The sequence below is a fragment of the Microcaecilia unicolor genome, chromosome 7 (genome assembly GCF_901765095.1).
Source record: "Microcaecilia unicolor chromosome 7, aMicUni1.1, whole genome shotgun sequence".
Taxonomy (NCBI): Eukaryota; Metazoa; Chordata; class Amphibia; order Gymnophiona; family Siphonopidae; genus Microcaecilia; species Microcaecilia unicolor.
The window spans coordinates 74,929,269-74,950,617 of NC_044037.1; the positions used below are offsets into that span (position 1 = coordinate 74,929,269).

General features: G+C 42.8%; 1 non-coding gene across 1 annotated transcript; it reads left to right on the forward strand.

Moving 5' to 3' along the window:
* Window positions 1–5,422: 5,422 nt before the first annotated feature.
* Window positions 5,423–5,495, forward strand: TRNAV-UAC. The gene has a single exon. It is a non-coding gene; the product is annotated as a tRNA-Val (tRNA).
* The last annotated feature ends 15,854 nt before the right edge of the window (window positions 5,496–21,349 follow it).

Sequence of the window (21,349 nt, forward strand, 5' to 3'; positions counted from 1 at the left end):
GGGGAGAGGGGAACTCTACTCATGCTCAGAGCAGTGGCGTAGCCACAGGTGGGCCTGGGTGGGCCAGGGCCCACCCACTTAGGGCTCAGGCCCACCCAACAGTAGCACACGTTCAGTGGTAGCTGGTGGGAATCCCAAGCTCCGCCAACTGAAGACTTCCCCCTGATGGTAATAAAAACGCTACTCTCCACGATATTGGCACCTGCGCATGCTCAGTTTTCAGTGCATGCCTGCTTCAGACTACCAAGGTGGAAAAAAGCATTTTTCTGCCAGCTGAGATATTTTGTTTTTGGTGGTAGTGGGGTGGGGGGGGGGGGGAGAACACTTGTTGCCCACCCACTTCTTGCCTAGGCCCACCCAAAATCTGTTGTCTGGCTACGCCCCTGGCTCAGAGGGTTTAAAAAAAAACATCTGAGCTATTGGAGAGTTTTTTCCGTCCAATGGGAGCCGTCGGATGACATCACCTATATGTGTCTGACACATCCTGTTTGTCCTAGGAGAACCTCTACTTTAGACAGAAGTAGTAAAGGCAAAGAGACAGAAAAGGATGTTTTACCTCCTTCCTCTCCAGCAAAGAACCAGCCCATCGGACCCTACGGTAGGTCTGCTCCAGACATGCTGCTGGCACAATTTGATAACATTAGGACAATACAAGAATTCTCATTTGTAAGCCTGGTATGTTGAATGCACAAACAGCATTTCTGGATCCTGGAGTTACAGCCAGCCATCTAGAAAAGGAAAAAGGGCAATCACCATTCTAGCTGGGAACAACTGATGCTATCACTGTGAGTCTTAAGGATTTGGTGAGCAGCAGTGCTGCATTTGACAGTGCTTCCCTTATGTTCTTAGGCTTTGCCGTGACTGAAAATAAGCCTGCTACCTTAGACAACTTGTGGAATGCAATTGCTGGATTTGAAAAATCTTCAAAGGTGCAGACTCGATGGTTTGACAAATCAAAACAGTTGGTGACTTTGGAAGAGATGTGGTTAAAATAGAAGTATCAGTGGACTCTTTGATAAAGGATAATATAATAATTCATAACAAAGTTGAGAGATCAGAGAATGTGATTAGATGCCACACTTGGAGGTTTGTTAATCTTCTTAAGTTGCCTTTGGTTTCAAATGCTGAAAGGCTCCGTTGATATTTTTCTGAGATATTAAAGGTACCTCAGTAATCCTTTCCTCCTGTCTCAAGGCTTATTATCTTTTCCCTTTTGTAAAAAAAAAAAAAAAAGACAGAAAGAAAAAGGGTGATACAAACATATGCAAGACGAGCCAGTTTCTCTTGATTTGTTTTTTTGAGCAGAGGAGGACCCAGTTCCTAAACTGTAATGTAAGAGCATTTCCTGGCATGGCTAAGACTACTCCAAAAACTGTAAGTAATTTCCTGTAAGACCTTGAGTTCTTCAGTATGGGGGTTCATTTTGTCTTAATTTTCCTTGTAAATTCCTTATCAAATATTTATCTGTAAAGTATATATTCTATGAGCCCTTTCAGTTGGTAGCTATCTTAAGCAATGGTAGCATCAAAAACCAGATGCTACCTCTTCTTGGACTCAGTTCCTACCTATTCATTCTTAAAAGTAACACACTGTAACCACATTAAATGATGGCAGATAAAGGCCTGCATGGTCCATCCAGTCTGTCCAAAAATGGGATCAAAGCCACTATTTCTTCATGATTGAATACAGGCATCACAACCAGGGCAGTCAGTAATCTGTCACCATGCCTACCACATATAGGCATTTACATATGATGCCACAATGTCACACCAAGCCAATAGTCCTTAGAATGGTTTAAAAAAAAGAAGAATGGTTTTATTATTATCATTGCCTCAGCACAGTCTCATTTATTATCAATACATGGTTAAACCAACAATCCGACCACATTGCTAATTAACAATATTTTATTCTCTGATTTAAACTTAAAGATGCCTTCCCCTCCCCCATAGAGATACACAGACCTGCATTCATAGTACATGATATAAAATATGCTTACTTGATCCTGACCTTTCTTAGCACTAGTCTGACTTCCCAACTATTGGAGTACCAGTCTAAGTATCCATCATAACCCACCAACAGCCATGAGCTCATTTAAGTTTTGTTTTGATTTCATCTTCTTTTGGGATCCTCTGTGTCTATCCCATGCATTTTTGAATTGTGTCACTGTTTTTGTCTCCACCAGGGGCATAGCCACACTTAGGCGGGAGGGGGGTCCAGAGCCCGAGGTGAGGGGGCACATTTTAGCCCCCCGCCGGTGCTGCCGACCCCCCCCCTGCCATTTTTGACCCCTGCCACCACCAACTTTGACCCCCCCCCGACGACCCTCTCGACCCCCCTTCCGCTGCCGTCGCCTACCTTTGTTGTATGTGCAGGACATCAGACTCACAGAAACAGAACAAAGCCTTGCGCCGAAAGAAGAGGACAGCAGCGGGGTTGAGAGAGTCGTTGCCCAGGCCCCCGTGGCCCCATATGGCTACGCCACTAGTCTACTGCTCTGCAACTTCAGTTCATGTCCTCTAGTTCTACTACTTCTCTGTCACTAGAAAGGATTTGCTTATATATTTAAATGTTGGTATCATATCTTTCCTATCCCTCCTTTCTTCTGGGGTATAGATATTTAGGTCTTCAAGTCTCTTTTTGCACATCTTTTAGCACAAACCAAATACTGTATTTATTTACCATCCTCTGTTAGATCAGATGGCTCCTCCTTGTATTTCCCTTATTATTAGACCTTTGGGCTGATTTTGTTGAAGTATATATTCCATTCCCCTAAATTTGTGGACTGGTATCACCCCCAGAGGTTTATATTTCTTTGAGTTTGTGGGGTTTTTTTATGTTACTTGCTACGTTTTATGTTGTTCAGTGGTTTTTGTCTAATAGTATGTTCTTGGGATGTTTATTACGAAACTATTTGTAACATAGTAAATGGTGGCAGGTAAAATCCTACACAGTCTGCCCAATAATATAAACCATAGAATCTTGATTTGTCCTTGCCATTTCCAGGGCACAGGCCATAGAAGTCTGCCCAGCACTGGATTTAATCCCCAACCACTGGACTTGCAGTCGAATCCCACACCAGCCCATCAAGATTTGTCTAGCCATAATCAGGGCTCAGACCATAGAGGTCTGCCTAGCACTGGCCTTAACTCCCACATACTGAGGTACGGTTCCATAGTGTAGTGGTTATCACATCTGCTTTACACTAGAAGGTCCTGGGTTCAAGCCCCAGTGGAACCACTTTTTTTGCACAGCAGTAATTCTTTTCCAGGATACTGTGATGGGTGTTGAGAGGTTGACCAGACTCAAGTCCACTATAATGGTAAAGTTTAAGTTATGGGATAATGCAACTTCATTTAAAAATGTCAGTGCTTCCAAGGTTTCTATAAGTGTGGATGTTGTTATGTTGATGTAGGACAGACATTTTACTTAGAAATCCATTATCAAGTGTACTCTGTAGCATTATTTAGGAGTATACCAAGACTACTCATGCCTATATGCCTAGTGCCCCCCATGTTAACTCTGGGCCCTCCAAAACTATGCCCCTGCTTTATAAGTCTAAGTGCTTTGAAAATGAGCCTCGTTATCAACTAACTTTTACCTTAAAAAATGTAGCAAATTGGTAAGACTTCTTTTAGCTAATTGCATGTTGACACTGTTATTTTAACCCATCTATCTATGTGTTCAGTAATTATTCTTTCCAACCCAAAGGGGTCAATAATTATTTTGCCCCCAGACCCAACACTCTCAGAAGATTTACTGAGTGAGATGAAACTTGGCATGAGGAAAAAAAATGGTAACCAGATTCAAGCTTGAAATGGTCCAAATCTGAGTGAGGGTTCCAGCTAAATGCACCCTCCCTTCAAATGTCCCAATGCATTTTTATGGGGAAAAAAGTTTCTGCTTCTGTAGCACTAAAAAGACTAATGGGATGGAAACTTGTCATGTGGGGAAAACCGATGACACACTAAGGGGTCTTTTTACTAAGGTGCGCTAATGATTAGTGTGCACCGAGAAGCCCACAGGAACAAAATGGGCTTCTTTGTATTTAGCACATGCTAAATACATTAGCAGTAAAAGGAGCCCTAAATTTAAAAATAGGCCAACTCGGATCCCCCCCCCCCCCAAAAAAAAAAAAAAAAAAAGTGGCCCAATGCTTCTATAGCACAGAAACTTAAATAGAGTAAAATGTAACAGAAAACATGGCAAAGAAGTGTAAAAGGTGGACTTCTTCTTACCCTTCCAAAACCCCAAACTTTCCCCACAGTCCAAAAGCTACCCACTTAACACTCGGCACAAATTAATGGACTCAGGTTAAAAAGTAGAGGATAAAGGGGGGGAACCCCCAAGAAACCACACAGGTGGGACAGTCAGGTGAAAGAGAGATTTCCATGTTTTCCCAATACTACTAAATCCTTTAGTAAGAAAGTATTGGAGACAATTAGGGCTGCTCATGATAATCTACTCGCGACGGAATATAAAAATCCCAAACACCGAGTGCCATAGTTTATTGCTTAACTATTTCAGATCCAAGCATGAAGTAAGCAAAAGCAAATGTGGACTAAATGATCTGAAGTGAAAAGTAGTTTTAAAATGATGGAATGGGTATGAGATAGCAGCAATGGACAGCAGCCAAGCTTGCAGCTCTGCAGTAACGTCCAACGTGCTAACTCTTCTCAGCTTTTTGTACTTTAAAACGGTCAGGATTCTTTCCAGCTCCACTGCCACATTCATGCTCAGCTGTTTCTCTTCTACGGCTACTTGGCATATCCGTCAGGATTCTTCCCTCCACCTACACTTGTCAGCCGTTTTTAATTCTACAAAGCTCTGCCAGGCATCCTTCCTTCCTTCTCCTCCATGCATCCGGTGTGCTGCAATTTCTCTCAAGCGTCCTTCTCTGGAATAACCGCTACCTTCGTCCTCCATTTCAGCCGCACCATTACGCAGATAAGATAACCCAAAGTAACCCTGCGTGGGTCTGACGTAGTGCACGCACTGCGGGAAAGATGGGGCAGCGGCGCGCGCGTGTATCCAGTACTATTTTATATCTCGTTTCTGACTTGAGCTTTCAGCAAGGACCTCGCGCACCTCCACATTTCAACAGGGGCAAATGCACCCTGGCTAAACCCCACCCACCCAGTGACATATTGTGGGGGGAGGAGGAGAAAGCGAAGCGAAGGCGGGACTCTCGACGCGAACGGCGGCCCCCGCCCCCCCCCCCCCCCCCCCCCATCCTCCTCCCAGCTGCGTTGTATATAAACACGTGGATCTGAAGCGTTGGAGTAGAAGAGGGCTGGGTTAAATGGAATCTCTTTGAGGTAGAATTGTAATTCTGGTCAGAAAACAATTTGAGAAAGTATTACAAGCTATAGCACACATCTCTCCCAGCTATAGAGGCAGCTGGGAAGTTCCAGTTTTACAGTACGGTTCCATAGTGTAGCGGTTATCACGTCTGCTTTACACGCAGAAGGTCCTGGGTTCGAGCCCCAGTGGAACCACTTTTTTTTTTAATCCTCCCCCCTCACAAAATTGATCATTACTACATTGATAATAGCAATACTTTAATTATTTACCGAGTTTTATTTACACAACACATAGATTTGTTCTAAAATACTTTTCACAGTCTGCTTGTATATAGACTCACACCATAACCCTGCCTGGTTAGGAACAAATACCATTCAGTAGACTCAGGTCTTAGTCAATGTGGTTATTAGGTAGCAATTTATGAGTCCAGTGAATTGTCATTTTGGACTGAATACCTGAGGTCAACAAAAACAGACATGATAACATCCCCTTAAAGCTTGTCAAAAGAATGTTCAAAGTGCCATGCTGTTTCACCCAATGCAGTTTTCTGTTTCTACCAGTAGCTAAGCTGGTTTTCACTCCTAGAAGCTGTAGGTGGAGATAGCCATAACATAGGCAGGTTGCACATTCTTTCTCCAGGGGCAGCCGGACCATTGGGCCTCAGGTGGCACTTCTTCAGGAGTGGCATCTCCCTCCTTCCTTCATGTCATTCCCCAATTTTACTGTTTTATGTTTTTTAAAAGCCGGCGGCGGCAGTGATTCCCATACACTGCTCTGCTGCTGGCACCAGCCTCTTCCCTTTACTGTGACCGCCTCTCCAGGGTTGCCATATAAAAAAAAAAATTCCCACACAAAACAGCCCAAAACCCGCCCAAAAACCGCACACACCCCACCCCGACGTCATCACCCGACCCCCGCCGTCATCAACTCCGCCCCTTCCGTCATCACCCCCGCAGTCATCAGCCCCACCCCTTCCGTCATCACCCGCCCCCGCCGTCATCAGCCCCGCCCCCACCGTCATCGCCCCGCCCAAAACATCACAAACCCCGCCTCTGTCGCCATTAGCCCCACCCCCCGCCGGCTGAAAAACCGCCCCAAAACCCGCACAAAAAAACCAAAACCAGCCCAAAAAACCACAACCCACCGCGGGCAAAAGTTTCCCGCGGCGGGTTGCGGAAAACCGCCCATCTGGCAACACTGCCTGAAGTAACTTCCTGTTTCCTCAGAGGTGGCAGCAGTAGAGAAGAGGCCAGTGCTGGAAGCAGGGCAGCATATGGGAATCTCTGCCATTGCCGGCTTTTAAAAAATGTAAAAAGAAGGTAAAATCAGGGAAGGGGGAAGATGCCAGAACTTGCGGGGGGGGGGGCATCTCAGCCCTGCCACAGGTGACATCTTGCCTTGGGCTGCCCCTGACTCCCTCGGCACCAAGCATAACAGAATAAAACATGGCAACCACTCCCAAAAATGATACAACAGACACAGGTTGAAATACAATTTTGTGGATACTAGGCCACAGCTTTGACAACAACTTCAAAACCAGGGGCTTAGCCAGACAGCAGATTTTGGGTGGGCACCAAGTGTTCTAATCAAGAAGTGGGTGGGCACCAAGTGTTCTCCCCCACCCCACCCCCAATGCGATGAGGCCAGTATCAGCAGCTTAGGAAGCTTAGACTGCTGAAGTGGAAAGCAGTGTTTTCAGCACCATCAGAGGGAGGTCTTCAGCTGGCGAAGCTTGGGATCCCCACTAGCTAGCACTAAATATGTGCTGCTGTTGGGTGCACCTGAGCCCTAAGTGGATGGGCCCCGGCCCACCCGTGGCTATGCACTGTTCAAAACTGAAATTAAAAGAAGCACCCAAGCTTCAGTAGCTAGTATTCTGACTGAAGCCATTCCCCACCTTGCACCAGCTAGGGAGATCATGCCATAGCTGTTGCGCACCTTGGCGCGGTTTGCTTTTCTCTCCAACTGGGTCATGTATTGCTCCAGTTTTCCAACCATAGTCCTTTACCCTCCTATGCCCACCTTGCTCCAGCTAGGCAAATAAAACAGGGCCACTGTCTATTGTAAGTCTGAGGCTTATCTTTAGGTGAGTCATACACTATCTGGATGCTGTTCCTAGACGGGTGCTTATCAGTGCTCGGATGCCTCCACTACACCTGGGACAAAGCTGTCCCAGGTTCCCCTAATATAAATTAACAACAAAACAAACAAAACAAAACCAGGGTAGCTCTAGGCTAGGAAGCTTGAACACCATGCACTTCTAAGGCTTCTTGGAAGTCATTGATCAGCAAGTCCAGTGTCACATCCAAAAAATGCACCTGATCGGGTAAAAAGTTCCCGCTGAACATAGGGGTGGCCCAGTAATGTTAGATTTTACCTCTGCCAAGATGGATGATCCACTGCCTGACTTGGTGATTTGTCTTCTTCAGACTCCTAGCCCAAAATTTGGAGTCAGTCCGGCAGAGCCTCAGACCAGCAGATCCACTTTCTCCCAAGGAGAACTGAAAGCTCAAAAAGGTCCTTCTTGGCCACAAAGATGAAGTCCTTGCATGATAACAGTCTGATGTTGTTGCCTCCTAGGTGGAGAATTAGCACATCTGGTGGTGGAGATGTTGCAAGTAGCTCCAATCCACAGCCTCCCACTGTCCTCTGTCCCCTTCTTTCTCAAATTCCTATTCCCCCAGTCACCCACTCCCTAGGCCCCCGTTGTCATCCTCTGTTCTCATCCCCTCCAAAACAATTATCTATCTTCTTCTGACTTTCATTCCTTCCTCAGCCTTAGTTCCTTCCCTGTCATTCAACCCCTCCTGGCATCCAACCCCTTTCTTCTCTCACCTCTATCCAGTTGCCCCCTTTCACCTCCTCTCTTGTCTGATATCCACAAACTTTCACTCTGCCTTCCATAGTCCTCTGTCGTTTTACACTCTTTCTCAAGAGCCGATGCGGAAAACCACATGTTAAATTAATTTGCCGATGACTAAGTGCAAGATTTCTAACACTAACGTAACTAAAAATTATTCTATGCTGATGCAGTAAGCTATTCATCTGAGACTTCAAAGTGTGCAGAACTTGTGCAGTAATCAGGGTAAGGCAGCAGGACACATGAGCACAAACTTCTGCTCGAAGGACAGCCAGCATCGTGTGCATGTCTGAGCAAAATGAAGGTGTGATGTCAGCATACATCTGTGCATTTGCTGGCATATTATTCTATGGATTTATTTATTTATTTAAAAAAAAGCAGGGACTGTCCTTTGTTAATCTGTACAGCGCTGCGTAACCCTAGTACCGCTTTAGAAATGTTAAGTAGTAGTAGTAGTAACTTACTATACCACTTAAACTAACAGGTAGGGCTAAGCAGTTTACAATCTAAAAACACAGAGGGGAAAGGGAAATGGGTCTTGATATACTGCCTTTCTGAGGTTTTTGCAACTATATTCAAAGTGGTTTACATATGAACTCCATTATTCATAGGATAGAACAGAGAGAGAGAAAAGGAAAAGGGAGAAGAACTCTTCACTATGAAACTATCCCAGGTACTGAATCCCACTCAACCCTGCTCAAAGCTCAAAGGCTTGTGAAAAAAGCCATGTTTTGAGTATGGATTTAAAGGTTTTAATAATAATAATAAAAAGTTCACTGCAAATGTCTAAAGGAAACAAGTTTATTTATTTATTTATTGGGATTTATTAACTACCCTGATTGTACCACAGAAAAGCAGTATATCAAATCCCATTACCCTTTCACACTATGGAGTAAATATTCAGCTGGCATCAGTGAACATTTTGCTGATCTTTGCCAGCAATGTTCCTGGATATTCAATGCCAGGCCATGTCCAGGCTTCAACACTGAATACCTGGCTTAAGCGGCGCCAGCTATCATATGGCCACTTAAGTTGATATTCAGAACTCAAGCAGCCATGGGTTGCCACACAAAGGCAGGACTGTGTTTTTCTTTTCTTTTTTTTTATTCATTTTATATTACATTTATGTCCAATACATAAATGGGAAAGAAAAGAGAAAATATCAATTAAAACAAACATTAAAGAAAAATATCATCTTTGTTAGTCCACATTATTGTCCACAATTGGGGGATCCAAGATCAGGAAAACAATCTCAAAGAAAATAAGAAAAACACAGAATGGTTAATCTTACAATTCATTTTTTCTGAGGGAGGAAGGTTAATCGGTAATTGCAGCTGGTACAGTGGTAACTTAAAGGAAGTTGCTGCAGAGGGGTCTTCATCTGTTCTTTTAACTCCACAAACTCTTATAATTTCCTGGGTTCAACAAATAAGTAATCAGGAAATAAAACACTTACAAGGGAATTGCTCTAGGAAGGTCCCACCTAGGGCAATGATTCTTGGCTTAAAAGCCAAGAGTTCACACCTCCTAGTCGGCGATTCCCTTGATATTTCAGGAAATATATTTATCTTTGAACCAAAAAAAACTATCAGCCATATGTCGGAAATACAATTTCAAAACATTGTTCCTATCTAAATCAAAGGCAAAAGTAACTAATAATATAACTCTATATACAGGGTATTTTAGGAAAATTTATCTTTCTCAAGTTATTTTTCCTTAATTGGTTCTTAAGAAGTTCCAATTTTTTACAAGAAACATAATTATCCTTCATTACCAGATTAACTGATTTTCGTAGAGAAACCATTTCCGAAATCAAAGTCTTTAATTTTTTATCTTGGACTTCCACTTTGTTAGATAAGTATTGATATAATCACATATTTATTCCTAAAAAAATTTTGACATCTGAAGAAGAGAGTTATTCACACTCTGCAGCACTTCCCATAGTGTGTCCATTGTGACATTGTTTGGCTTCACCAGGTCCAATTTCTCCACAGAAACTGCTCCAGATATCTTCGGGGGGAGAAGCTCACTCTCCAATCCCCCAGTTGGTTTATTATCCGGAGTCAATGCTGCGCCAGGACCTCCTCGGATCACATGAAAATCCTAACCCACTTCGGGCGTTTCCACTGTCGACCTCCATAGCGAAGCGTTACTGTTTCCAGGTCTTGGAGAGGTCATGCCAACAGGGGGACTCAAAGTCACTCCCTATCCACTGAGATTCAGCAATAAAGCTTTGCTGTTCCCCGAAGCAGGAACCGATATCCCCGACGTTATGACCCCGAATTTCTCCAAAGCAGACTGAGAAGTGGTGGGAACCCCAGCCGTGATCGAGGAGGACAACACCACGGCTTTGCCTTTCTTCTTCCCCATTCTCTGGGGAGCGCGCCTACTTCTTCAGGTATTCTGGTGTAAAACGGGAACTCAACTAACGTACATCCTCCCTCTACGCCATCTTGGATCCTCCAGTTTGGGACACTTTTTGTCTGATTTCTCCTCAGAGGCCTGTCTGATATGGGTAACCCTTCAGCATAGCCCTCTAAGTCATTGAAACACGGAAGCCCTTCCACCACTTACAAGGTGGTGTCCCTTCGGAGGGGACAGGACTGTGTTTTATGCTGTCCCATTTATGTGGTTATCCTGGATGCTTAAGTGCACAATACAGAAGAGGATTTTCCCCCAGATTCTATATAGTGCAACTTAAGTTGCGCCCACAGATCCAGTCATATTCTGGATTTGCGCATGCAACTTAATTAGTTAACAAGCTAATCAGCGCTGATACTTGCCACTTAAAAATCAATTATTGACACTAATTGGCATTCATTAGAATTTATATGCAGAACTGTCTAAGCATATTCTATAATGTGATGCACATAAATTCTAAGTCGCACAGTTGAAAAGGGGGTGTGGTCATGGGTGTGGAGTTTTACTTGGCGTAATTGCCTGCGAGTACATTTAGTCATGCGGACAGGTGCTCAGTGTATTCTATAAACTGTGCAGAAATTTAGGCTTGTTCTATAAAGTATGCCTAAATGTAGAATATGCCTAGGTGTATTTTGTTTTGACGCTGATTTTTTAAGTGTAATATATAGGATCTAGTCCTTTGTGGTCAAGGTAACATAGTAACATAGTAGATGACGGCAGAAAAAGACCTGCATGGTCCATCCAGTCTGCCCAACAAGACAACTCATATGTGCTACTTTTTGTGTATACCCTACTTTGATTTGTACCTGTGCTCTTCAGGGCACAGACCGTATAAGTCTGCCCAGCACTATCCCCGCCTCCCAACCACCAGCCCCGCCTCCCAACCTCCGGCTCTGGCACAGACTGTATAAGTCTGCCCAGCACTATCCCCGCCTCCCAACCACCAGCCCCGCCTCCCACCACCGGCTCTGGCACAGACCGTATAAGTCTGCCCAGCACTATCCCTGCCTCCCACCACCGGCTCTGGCACAGATCGTATAAGTCTGCCCAGCACTATCCCCGCCTCACAAGCACCAGCCCCACCTCCCAATCTCGACTAAGCTCCTGAGGATCCATTCCTTCTGCACAGGATTCCTTTATGCTTATCCCAGGCATGTTTGAATTCCATTACCGTTTTCATTTTCACCACCTTCTGCGGGAGGGCATTCCAAGCATCCACTACTCTCTCCATGAAAAAATACTTCCTGACATTTTTCTTGAGTCTGCCCCCCTTCAATCTCATTTCATGTCCTCTCGTTCTACCGCCTTCGCATCTCCGGAAAAGGTTAGTTTGCGGATTAATACCTTTCAAATATTTGAATGTCTGTATATCACCCCTGTTTCTCCTTTCCTCCAGAGTATACATGTTTAGTTCAGCAAGTTAACACAGTGCAACACCTTGCCTTAGGCACTGGTGGACAGCATATTAAAAACCATGGTGCAGAGGCTAATCAGCTATTCCGTGCTGATGCAAAGATGCGTGAGGAAGGGTTTAAGAATGAGCATGACGCCTGAGAAGGCACAGAAGATTTAGCTCATTCTTCTGCAGTAGTGTCTGTGAGGATTTAATGCCTGATTCTTCTGTTTCCTGCAAGCATACAGGATCTGCCAACTTTTTTTTGTGGTCTCCATGAAGAATATGGGGAAAAAAAAGAGAGAGCGAGGGAGGTGATGGTTCTGCACTAAGGGCAGCTACAGCTGTGCACAGGTCTGAGCTGAAAACAATTGTACTGACACCTATCTGCACATGCGCAGAAATGCTATTCTGTACATTAATGTTGGCACTGCAAAAATTTAAGAATAGCATTCCAGCACATACGTAGATGAATGCCGATATGTTTTTGTGCTCAGACATGTGCACAGCATTAATTGCCCTTAGCGCAGAAGCTTGTGTGAGTGTGAGCATGTGTCCGGTCTGCTCTCCCTGGTGAATGTACGTGTTGCACAGGTCCTATGTGCAAAAATTGGACTTTACGCTTGTGCTAGGAGCCATGCACTAAGTCATCAGTGCGCGACTCTAACGGAAGTTTTCAGCATCAGCCCCCTGTTTGTACCTGAGGCAATGGAGGGTTAAATGATTCTCAACCTGCTGCTCTGAACACAAGGCTACACCTAATTGATTAAATAATATAAATAACCAAGTCTGGGAACCTTATGCCAAAGTATTATGGTCTGTGTGTCCCACACAGAATTTTAACATTCTGAAAAAAAGAAAAGAAAAGGTATTTGATAGCTCTATACAGTGTCTATTGTTCTTCTGTGCAGGATATAGTCCCCAGATGGTTTAAATTGGACCACTAAGATTTTGTGATAAGAACACATAAAGAAAGTTTCTTAGGGATCAGAAAATTGTATGTATTGGTACTTGGTGGTACCAAGCTACGATAAAAGGTCCCTGCGCTAGCGGTAGCATGGGTTTTGCCACACACCGAGGCCCCTTGTACCACAGAGGGTAAAAAGGTAAAAAAAAAAAAAAGAAATGGCCATTTCGGGGGGAGCACTTACCACCACCTATTGAGGTGGCAGTAAGGGCTCCCGTGCTAACCCAGCTGCCCCATTACCGCTGGGTACTCTCCTGCAGTATTAATTTTTTTAAAATTCCAGCAACGCCAGAAATGTCACGCACTGGGGTGGAAGTACCACCAGCAGCTGCATTGGTCCGGCGGTAGTTCAGGGCTGCTGCACAGCAACCCTTTAGTAAAAGGGCCCCTAAATGGGTTAGTTTTGCACATACTATCACAGTAACAGACCTGACTCCTAAGCCAAGGTATGTTGAGTATGATCTCAATTTCTCTAATTCACTGATCTCAGTCTCTCAAATTTACTGCTAAAGCTCGCCACAATACTTGTGTTATGCCAAAGAAAACTTCCTTCTAGAGTTCATAGGATGTAAAATATGTAGGCTGCTTAACCTTGAAACTTGCTTCCAATCAATCCCTGTATAAGGGGATATATTTCTGCATCATTCTACCATATTTTCTAGGGCTCTGACTGTATTTCTTGGTATTTGTGGAACTTCTTCCTTTACACCCAGTTTACAGAAAAATCACTTAACACTGACACCTCAATGAACAATACCCTGCTACTGTTTTTCTTCTGTGCACTATGTCTGGTTTTACTGCATCTAGCTTTGTATCCTATAAGAAGGGTGTAGAGGAGTGGCCTAGTGGTTAGAGTGGTGGACTTTGGTCCTGGGGAACTGGGTTTGATTCCCACTTCAGGCACAGGCAGCTCCTTGTGACTCTGGGCAAGTCACTTAACTCTCCATTGCCCCAGGTACAAATAAGTACCTGTATATAATATGTAAGCCACATTGAACCTGCTATGAGTGGGACAGTGTGGGGTACAAATGTAACAAAAAAAAAATAAATAAACAATGCCACAGGATTCCTCTGCCCATCCAGTGGTGGTAATCTGTATCCTTAACTATCTGCCACAAGATGACTTGAATTTACCAGCTCCCCTACCTCCCCCCCCCCCCCTGCCCTCAACATTCCAGATTTGCTCTCCCAAAAATCTTGTAGCCTGCTCACCCCTAGCACAAGAGTAAGGCTATACTAGTCAGATTTTAATTGCCAAAGCAAGCAGAAGAAATGACAAAAAATCCCTTGAATAAGGAGTGACATCCTGCACGAACTCACACTCTATGAATGGCATATTGGTATATTCTTAGCAGTGTAGATCACAATAAATGTGCAGACTAGATGCAACAGTCCGCCATTCTCTAGTGTCTTCTACGATAGTGCTGTTGGCCAGCAGTGAAAAACCACATTATATGCACAGTCCCAGTTTTCACTTTGCACACTTCACAGTGAAAAGATGTTGGTGGACAGCCAAGTGATTGACCTTCCTGTTGCTGTTTGTGATTTTTTTGGACCCTCCCTTTATGAGCTGTTACTCAAGCCTGAATTGGAACTTCCTCCAGATGTTTATGTGTTTGTGAGCTGCACTTCTACAACTACTGGAGAAAAACTGGAGGGGTCAAAGCAGAAAAGCTCACTGATGGCTGAGCATGAGGCTTCTACTGCAAGTTCAAAACTGCACCATGCAGAAAGGTAATGTTATGCAAATGTTATGTGCAGAGAGTGTGCAAGATAACCAGGAGAAGCCCGCTGGGCACTTGCACGAGGGTTGAGTGGTAAGCGCAGCTTCTTGCGTGCATGTCTGAAGAAAACAAAGGTTGCCAGCACATATCTGCAGCTGTTGTTGTGTACATAACTATTAACCTTGCAAAAATTACTTGCACATAAAATTTTAGTGAGGCTGATGTTTATGAGCAGAACAACAGCCGCAGATGTGTTGACACTTTCATTTTTGTTCAGACATGCGCACATTATTGCTTTACTTCCCACGTGTGTTTTAAAGTTGCAGATTCTATTCTGGCTGGGAAAAAAACAACCCAAGAGAAACAAAGCATTTACATTGCAAAAAGGGCATGAAATCCTTTCGAGCATCCCTTCTACACTGCCCTTGACCTGGCAAAAAATTTCTCACATTGTGTATACGTCAAAAGCCAATGTTTCCTTGGTGCATTGCAGTGGTCCTCATAACCATTCATTTTAATGCAGTGTCCCCGAGTCTATAAAAAGTCATCAAAAATTGCATGTGCAAATTAAGGTACGTTCCTGATTTGTGCATGCAAATTAATAGAATAACAAGCCAATTAGTGCCAATAATTGGCTTTTTAACAAGCAATTATTGTCACTAATTAGATTTAATTGGGACTTACCTGTATAAAGTTAGGTGTGTGATCCGCGCCTAAAATTTTCATGCAGCATGAAAAAGGGGGCATGGAAGGTCATAGGCATTTTGAGGTGAATTGTGGTGTGGTTTTAACAATGCTCTGTGCATACATTTAGGCATGGGCATTTGCACCACATTTTCATTGGTGCAAATGGCAGCATCTAAATTTGCACGCGACCTCTCCACTTAAGCATTAATTCTATAAACCGCACCGAATTTTAGACACAGCTTATAGATACTGCTTATGTGTGTGTGGGGGGGGGGGGGGTTAGCGCCAATTTTGTAGGCGTCATATATAGAATCTAGCCCTGTGTGGCCATGTCTTCCCCACGAGTTAACTCCCATGCTCAGCCTCTCGCTACATTGCTTGATCAGTAACATGTGCGTACAACCTACAGTAACTGCGTAGTTAGGCTTGCGGGAGCTTTCTTCATTGGCCTCTGAGTGCACAAGGATGTAGATACCACTTTATCTTATCTCACAGAGGTGCTAGCCACATTTGCCAGGCATGTTCATGAAACAGCCTGGTTTTCAGTCTTCAAGCTGGATGAATTGCTCTTGGGTGAATACCAAAAATATCCTAGACTCAATGGATACAAATACAAGTTTTTACTCAAGCTACAGTCTAGATATTCACAACTAATTTATTTATTGCAGAAGTATTCATTTCACGGGATTGCTAGAATATGTGAGCAAGGTTTCTGATTCACTGGAATTTTAGGAGTCAGAGAAAACTTGTAGGAAAAAAAGGCTCAGCCATTCATTTTATCAGAGGAGAGGAGAAATACTGTTGATATGGGTCAGGAACACTACTCAAGTACTCATGGACTGTGAACATATCCTGTAATCAAGCTATGCAGATTAACCTGTTTTCAAGACCAAACATTTGCAAATGCAGCTCATGAATATTCATTGTTAGATAAGCTGAAAATCAGACCTGTATGTGACCCTGCGCACTTTCATGGTAAGCTAATGTTGCAAAATAAGGAGGAGAACTAAGCATGTCCTTGCAAGGTCAGGGAGATTTTGCTCATGTGTCAGACAGAAGAATTAGTATTCCACATTTCTTTTTAATTCTAGACTCTTTTCAGAGTCTATCTTGCAAACATAATAATGGATAAAAAGAATTATAAAAAAGGCTTCAATAGGGATGATACATCTAAATGCAAATAGTGTAGGCATATGAAAATTGCCTAGTAATGAAGTAACTGAGGAAGATGTATACAAATAGGCACTTTCCCACGCATTCTATAAAACGTGCTAAAAATTGTGTGCACAAATTTGGTTGTGTGCCCAATTTGCACTTTCAATTTAATTGAATAACAAGCCAATTAGCACAGATAATCGCGATCTTAACAAGCAATTAATGCTAATTGGATTTAATTAAAATTTACATGCGTAAATTTAGGCGTGGGATCCATACAGGTCCAAAAAGGGGGTGTGGCCATGGGTAGATCAGAGGTGTTCCTTTAATTTACATATGTTGTAGAATAAAGGGAATCTGTGCCTAATTTAGGCATGGGGATTTACACCAAGGTTTCATGGGTATAAATTGTCACACCTTGCCAAGTGCTATTCTGTAAACAGCACCTAACTTTAAGCACCATGTATAGAATACCACTTAGCGTTATTTTTTTCAGTGTTGATTTTATAGGTGCAATTTATAGAATGCAGACCTTAATCTCTTTTTTTTTCTATTTATGTTAGCTAATCATGGCACAACACAGTTTAATCTGAATGATTCCACCTTGTATCTGGAACAAGTTTTACATGTATGAATTGCTTCATTTTCCATATAAAACTATCTATTTGTTCATTATGAATATGTGACCCAGGTGTTACTAAGCATGATGTTAGCTCCTTGTTTTGTACATGTTGGGTGTTGCAGGGAAGTCTGTGCCCATTGCCAACTGGTTGGTTTTCAGCCAATCAGGCCAGATTTTGTATGGCCCTATTCCACCCCCCCCCCCCCCCGAGCAACACAGGAAGCAGACTAGTAGAAATGAAGAGAAATGTGATTCATTGAAACATATATCCAACATGGCCACGTTTCGCCCTAAGGCTGTGTCAGGGGTAGAACTACAATAAAAACATTTAACTCAAATAAAAAAAAAACATAATAAATAAATAATCATCTAAAAACATGTAAGGATAACATATCAGGCATAGCTTGTATATTGAGCACTACTAAATGTGCTTACAAATTAGAGGAACTGGCAACCATAAACAACTCCTATCCCTAAGAATGTTAATGGTAATATGCAGGAAGTTAGTAATTATAGACCTATGGCTTCATTCTCCTTAAGCACAAAAATGACGGAAGGTTTTGTTATCCAGCAGCCTGAGAGCTATTTAGAAAAATGTAATATTCTTCATGGTTCTCGATCTGGATTTCGGAAACATTTCAGTACAGAAATGGTGGTGGGTTCTATTGTGGCCTTTGACAAGACATTACTCAGTTAGGACAAATGTGCAATTCTGATCCAATTTGACCTCTCATGTGCTTTTGACTTGGTGGACCACAAGATTATCAATTTTGAGAAGTTTTGGTATTCATGGTGCTGTTTTACAAGGTTCCAGGGTTTTCTCACTAATCAATATTATTGGGTTAAAGGTGGCGGGGATGTATCAAGAGTCCTGGGGCGGCATCTTGCAGTGTTCCACAGGGCTCTCCTCTCTCTCCCACACTTCAACCTTTTGTTGCATTCTTTAGGGAATAGTTTTGGAACAAGGTAAATTACATTTTTTCATAGGTGCTGAAGACATTTCTGTCCTCTGTCCTGTCTTTGATGATTGGGTTATTTTTGAATTGTTTTAGCTTAGTAGAGAATTGTATAGTATCTCATAGACTGAAACTAAACAAAGATAAAACCAGGTTTTTATGGCTTGGGTCAACAGACTATCCCCAGAGAAATTAGCTATTTTCTTTTGGAGCAGATCGTTGTCTTTGACAATTTTACTCAAAAAACTTCATCTTACACAGAAATATTTTGATACATCCACATTTAGGCTTGTTGATTGGACTATTGGAATGTTGTTTTTGCCAGGTGCACTAAATCTTCTTTGAGACGATTACTGATTATGCAGAATACTGCAATAAGATCCTTGGGTAGATTTGATTCTTTAACATCTTATGTGCTTAAATTGCATTGGCTTCTGGTCGAGGCAAGGGTTCAATTTAAATTGGAGGTTATGGTTTTTAAAATATTATATGGTGAGGCTCCACCTTATATGACAGATCTGGTTAATCAGCTGTTAGACCAAAAATTGGGCTATTTAGGCAATCAAGTTTTATCTTACCCCAAAATGAAGAAGGTGTTATCTGTTAAATCTATGACCTCTTCTTTTGCATATCAAGCTGCATTGATGTGGAATTCTCTACTTTTTGAAATTAGGATTAGAAATTATCAGATTCTTAAAGGCTGTTGAAGACCTCTTTATTTCAGAAATATGTACTTATGTATTTCTTAAATTGTATGTCTGTTATTAGTTTGAACAATACAGGTCTTTATCTGCCATCATTTATTATGTTACTATGTGATAACAGTTCATACTAATAACAATTGGTTCATTTATTGCCATTACTAGCCGTTAAGCCTGTAACAACGGGCTAGTTTTTTGTTTTCCTATGGGCCCCCCTCTACCAACCCTGCTCTCCCCACAACATCTGTTTCCCTCAGTTCCGCCCCCTCCTTCTCTCCTTGCTCCCTCTTCCTCCGATTTCCACGCCTATGTCCAAGCCCTCCTCCCTATTGGGCTGTACTGCTGGTGGAGGCGGAGCTTGGACTTCTACACTCTTAGCGTTCTGACTCTACTGCACATTTGCAGGTGAGTCAGTCACTTGCCATTTATATGTTTGATATTGTAACTTGCAGGGAACTTTCTATAAGGATTTTGCAAGCTACAAGCCCTGTATAATGTAATGTAATATAATGATTGCAGACAAAGATGAGTACATATGTAAATATGTGGCATGTTCTAATGATATAAAAGTTTCTGGCAAAGTGAGCTGAGTGCATTGATAAGATACATGCAAAAGGTGAATGCAACAGTCTAAATACAGACCAAAAAACAGTGAAAATACAACATAAATGAAATTGTCAAAAAGGATACATACATATAGGGGAATACACACTAACTTTCTCCTATTAGCCAAAATCTTTCTAAACAGCCTAAAATACAAACTAGTAAAGAAATTTAAAAAAAATACCAAAGTCAAAAACAATTTAATTTAAAACAAAGTCAGTTACCTAGACTGAAAAAAAGGCTAAAAAACAAAAACAAGGCTACTTACAAGTCAGCACATTTTTCACTCCAGGTTACTGACTTTGGGGGTCTTTTACTAAGATGTGCTAGCATTTTTAGCTCAAGTGCTCTATAAGGCTCTGCTAATCCTGCCCCCTGGGCATCAGGAAGTGTTGTGTCAGAGGGTGCGGGACCAGCAGTGCCTTAGAGCGCTCAAGCATGAGGCTCTGTGTTCAATTCCCTTTCATTTGAGATTTCAGTGGTGACACTTTTGGCCAAGGAATATAGGAGGTTCAAGGGAAGGGGCTGGACTACTGTGTGTGGAGGGGGGGGGGGGGGGGGGGAGGAGACAAGGGGAGCAAAGAGAGATGGGAAAATGCTGGACCATATGGTGGTAGGAGGTTAGGACAATTGCTGAATCATGGAGAGGGAAGAGAGAGAGGATAAGCTGCATACATGTGTGTGTGTGTGTGTGGGGGGGGGGGGGGGATATTGACACAGAGAGGAGATGCTAGATATGAGGAGAGAAGAGGGACTGGGACACAAGGGCAATTCTGGACAAGGGGAGGATAGGGACAGAGGGCTGATGCTGGACAAGGCCCGGATAGGGAAAGGGAAATGGGACTTGATATACCGCCTTTCTGTGGTATTTTGCAACTACATTCAAAGCGGTTTACATATATACAGGCACTTATTTTGTACCTGGGGCAATGAAGGGTTGTGACTTGCCCACAGTCACAAGGGACACAAAGGGACAATGCTGTACACATGGGGGGGGGGGCACTGGACATGAGGGAACAATAAAGACAGGGATGCAGAGGCAAGATGAATGGTGGTCATGGAGAGAGATGAAATGTTAAATGGGCAGGGACCCCTGCAAGAGAGAAGACAGAGGAAGCAGGCACCAAAAACCAAGACCAACATGATAAGAAAAATAAAATGACCAGACAAGAAAGGTAGGGGGAAAACATTAATTTTTTTTCAGGTCAATGGGGGAAATTCTTCTCTATTTGACTTGGAACGACACAGGGGTGTCCCTACTTTTCACCTTGGCAATTGAGCCTTTAGCTGCTTCAATTAGGGGAAATATGACCCTGGTTGAAGGGTGGCTTAGACCTCAAAGTTGTTCTTTTCACTGATGATATCCAGCTGACTTTAACTCATTCCATCAAATCCCTTCCAGGGATGTTTCACGAAATACAGCGCTATGCAGTGGTCTCTGGTTTTAGGATTAACATATCCCAAAATGGAAACCATGGCAGTGGGACTATCTCTGAAAGAGCAACAACAGAAAAAGCAATCTTACAGTTTTAGGTGGACTGATAAGAAGCTGCAATATTTGGAAATTCAAATTACACAGAAATTTGAAACTTTACTGGATGCTAACTAAGGTCCTCTTTTACGGGCCGTGACAGCTGATCTTGAGCATTGGGAGTCACTGACTTTATCATGGTTTGGTAGAATAGCAACTGTGAAAATGAATATTCTTTCCTGCTTCCTTTATTTATTTAAGGAGCTGCTGATTTTGCTTCCAGTAAAGCTTAACACCTTCCAGAGACACTTAGTACAATTTATGTAGCATAAGTGGCCTAGGCTACCCAGGGCTCTGTTATACCAAGAAAGGAAAAAGGGTGGAGGACTTGGTGTTCCTTACCTTATACTATTAGGCAGCCCAAGTGAAGTCGGTGATAGAGTGGTATCAGAATCGGTCACATAAATTATGGGTGCAAACAGAAAAAC